A 4234-nucleotide genomic window follows, 5' to 3' on the forward strand; every position below is an offset into this window, starting at 1 on the left:
TGTTATCAGTATTTAGACTCAGTAGTCAGTATTATCACGATCTCATTTATAGTTACATATCCATGCATGTATTCTCATGTTCATGTTATTTAGTCAGTTAGATTGTTCATACATATGAACCCCATGGATTTAGCTTACCTTAATTGTATACCAGTACATTCTATCATACTAGCGCATACTTTTCTTTGGCGCTATAGTGTTTCATACCATAGGTTCAGAAGCACGAGCTCTAGAGCATCAGTAGCATTCTAATTTCAGCAGTCAGACTAGCAGTGAGTCCTCGTCATTCAAGGATGTTATTATTTAATTATTTTATTCTTTCAGCAGTTGGAGTTAGTTGGGGATATGTCCCATCAACTCCTTATTCAGACAGTTTAGAGGCTTTTAGACTGCCATGTTCAGACAGTTATTTTAGTTATTTTTGTATTAATATACCGTATCTCCAAATGTTATATTTTATCAGATATTTGAATCTTATGGCCTTTTAGCTTTTTATTCCACATTTATACAGTATATTATGTAGTGCTCAGGTACAAATATCAGTCATAGGTTAAATTGTGGTCCTTCGTGGTTAGGAGCTTCGTGTAGCATTCTTGGTACCAGATTTGGGGCATTACATGTCTATACTATCTATTTCAGGTTAAATATTATAGTTCTAAGGTTCCCTCTTTACAATTTATTCCTGTTGTTAAAAAGTTTCCTAAAGTGCTTCTTGATGATTTCCTTGGTATTTCTCTCAATAGGGAAATAGGCTTTGGGATTGATCTTCTACTGGATACCCGTCCTATCTCTATCCTTCCTTATAGAATGGTTCTGACTAAGTTGAAAAAACTTAAGGAGAAGTTAAAGGATCTTCTTGATAGGATTTCATCCGACCTAGTGTGTCCTTGTAGGGTGCTCCTGTGCTTTTTGTGCATAAGAAGGATGGTTTTCTTCTTATGTATATAGATTATCGTTAGTTGAATAAGGTTACAGTGAAGAATAAGTATCTTCTTCCCAGGATAGATGATCTTATTGACCAACTTTAGGGTGCTAGGTATTTTTCTAAGATTGATCTTTGATCAGGTTATCATCAGTTGAAGATTAGGGAGGTAGATATCCCTAAGACTGACTTTCGAACCCGATATGGTCTTTATGAGTTTTTGGTAGTATCATTTGGATTGATTAACACTCCAGCTTTATTTATGGACTTGATTAATCGATTATTCAGATAGTTCTTAGATCTGCTCGTGATTGTGTTTATTGATGACATCTTGGTATATTCTAAGAGTGAGGAGGACCATGATAATCACCTTCGATTACTGCTACAAACTCTTAAGGATCAATGACTGTATGTCAAGTTTTCAAAGAGTGAGTTTTGCTAAATATTGTAACCTTTTTAGGTCATATTATGTCTAGTGAGGGGATCATAGTAGATATATAGAAAGTTGAGGTGGTTAAGAAATGGCCTAGATCCACGACTCCAACCGACATTCGGAGCTTCTTAGATTAGCTGGATATTATAGGAGGTTTGTGAAGAGATTCTATTCTATTGCTGCTCTGTCTAGTAAGTTGACTCAGAAAAAGGTGAAGTTTCTATGGTCTGATGCCTGCGACGGTAGTTTTGAGAAATAGAAGGACAAGTTGACTTCTGCGCTAGTTTTAACCCTGCCCGAAGGTACTGATGGGTTTGTTGTTTACTGTGATACATCCCATGTGGGATTGGGTTGTGTGTTTATGCAACATGGTAAGGTAGTGGCTTATGCTTCTAGGCAGCTGAAAGTTCATGAAAGAAATTATCCGAATCATGATTTTGGAATTGTTAGATGTAATTTTTTCTTTGAAGATTTGGTGCCATTATTTATATGGGGTTCATGTGGTTATCTTCTCAGATCATAAGATCTTGTAGTATGTGTTCACCTAGAAGGAGTTAAATCTTAAGCAAAGGAGATAACTTAAGTTGATCATAGACTTTGACATGAGTCTTTGCTACCATCCAGATAAAGATAATGTGGTTGTTGATGCTCGTAGCAGGTTGTCCATGGGTATCTCATCTCATGTGGATGAGGAGAAGCAATGATTGGTGAAGGACACTCACCGTTTGGACAATCTAGTTCATTTTTTGGATTCTAAGGATGGAGGTGTGATTATTAAAGAGGTGGTGATGTCATTTATTGGTGAAGATGTGAATGAGAAACAGGTTTTGGATCCTATCTTGATGCAGATTAAGGATGATGTCGGTCAGCAGAAGGTTATGGCATTTGAAATTGGTGGAGATGGTATCTTGAGGTACCAAGGTAGATTGTGTGTTCTTGATGTTGATGGGCTGTGAGAAAGGGTTTTAACTGAGACTCATGAGTCAAGGTATATAGTTCATCTTGGCTCAACAAAGATGTATCATGCTTAAAGGAGATTTATTGGTGGAATAATATAAAGACAGATATGGCCAACTTCGTGACTAAGTGTATGGTGTACCAGAAAGTGAAGGTTGAGCACTTGAGGCCCAACGACATGTCTCAAGAGATTGAGTTGCCTATGTGGAAATGGGAAGTGATCAATATGGATTTTATTACTAGTCTTTCGCAGTCTTGAAATCAGCATAATTCAATTTGGGTTATCATGAATAGGATGACTAAGTCTTCTCACTTCTTTCCTGTGAGGACTACTTATATTGGAGAGGATTATGTGAAGTTTTTTATTCAGGAGATCATCAAGTTGCATGGTTCTCCAGTTTCCATCATTTTTTATTAAGGTATGCAGTTTTCTTCTTGCTTTTGGCATTTGTTTCAGTAAGGCTTAGGCACACGAGTGAACTTTATCATCATATTCCACCCACAGACAAATGGACAAGCGGAAAGGACTATTCAGACTATGGAAGATATGCTAAGGGCCTGTGCAATTGATTTTAGAGGTGATTGGGTGGATCATTTGCCTCTCATTGAGTTTACGTATAATAATAGTTATCACTCTAGTAATAGGATGGCTCATTTTCAGGTTCTTTATGGTAGGAGATATAGATCTCCTATTGGATGGTTTGAGGTAGGTAAGACTAGGTTGTTTGGTCCGGACATGGTTCACGAAGCCATGGAAAAGGTGAAGGTGATTTGGGATAGTCTTTGTCACGACCCGAACTAGGATCCTAGCCATGACGGACATCCCGAACCATTAAGGCCCGAGAGCCCTTCTAACTTGTAATCATATACACCATTCATATATAAATAGGAAATGTGAAAATAGAATCTGCTACGGAAACATGGTCATAATCTAAATTTAGTTTAACAATGAGGGATAAAATCTAATATCAACTAAACACCATCTGAAAACCGTCTGCAAAATCTCTATTACATGATCAAATAACAACCGTCTGAAAAATAAGACAAGGCCCCCAGTAGACCAAAACTATAGTAAATAATAACTATCTAAAAGAAACTAGGCCTTCTAAAATATAGAAGGCTCACCAACTGGTACTCTTCACTCCTATCTGATGAAATCTACTGCTTATCAGGACCCCTAGACTGTGCCTCAGAACCTGGAGAGAGGGAGGTCAATACAGATGCACTGGTACTCAGAGCAATCCAAAATAAATCTTTTATATAAATAAAATAGTTGAGAGCTAGTCATAAACATCATGAAAGATATAATTTTGTAAACACATGGGCATTCTGGAAAAAACATAAAAAACCTTTTTGGGGAAATCGCCCAAACAGACATGTATTGCCTGCTCTATAATGAAATCTGAATTTTTACAAGTTAGAAGGTAGGGTTCTTATCATGTGTTCTTTAGCAAGGTATGCTAACGTGCGTAGGGACTGAGAACATGGCTTTTAGCACAGCAATAGCACCAGCGATGGTAAAGCCGGCAGATGAAAGTCGTAACGGTCGCCTTCTAATTACATTTGGGAGCTACCTCCCTCCATAATTTGGCTCCATTCCGAAGGAATGAGACAGAGTCTCAACTGAACCATTATCATCAATTCATTTAGGAAAGTTTAGATCAAAAGTTGATACACCAGTGGCACAACGACTATAGTTCTCCATATCGATGATAAACTTGCAGTTACCGGAGAAGAAAATAGAAAAGAAACTGGAGATAAAGGATAATAGACAACCGCAGAAGGGGAACTCACTAGAATATATTGCTCCAAGCTCGAGTCAAGGAAAATGGATAGTTACTTTAAGTGAAGAAGATATGAAGCCGCAAGATGAGTACTAGAAATTTGCACTTATAGGGTTTGATATAGGAGATACGTCATAC

This window comes from Capsicum annuum, chromosome 3 (genome assembly GCF_002878395.1).
Source record: "Capsicum annuum cultivar UCD-10X-F1 chromosome 3, UCD10Xv1.1, whole genome shotgun sequence".
Classification (NCBI taxonomy): domain Eukaryota; kingdom Viridiplantae; phylum Streptophyta; class Magnoliopsida; order Solanales; family Solanaceae; genus Capsicum; species Capsicum annuum.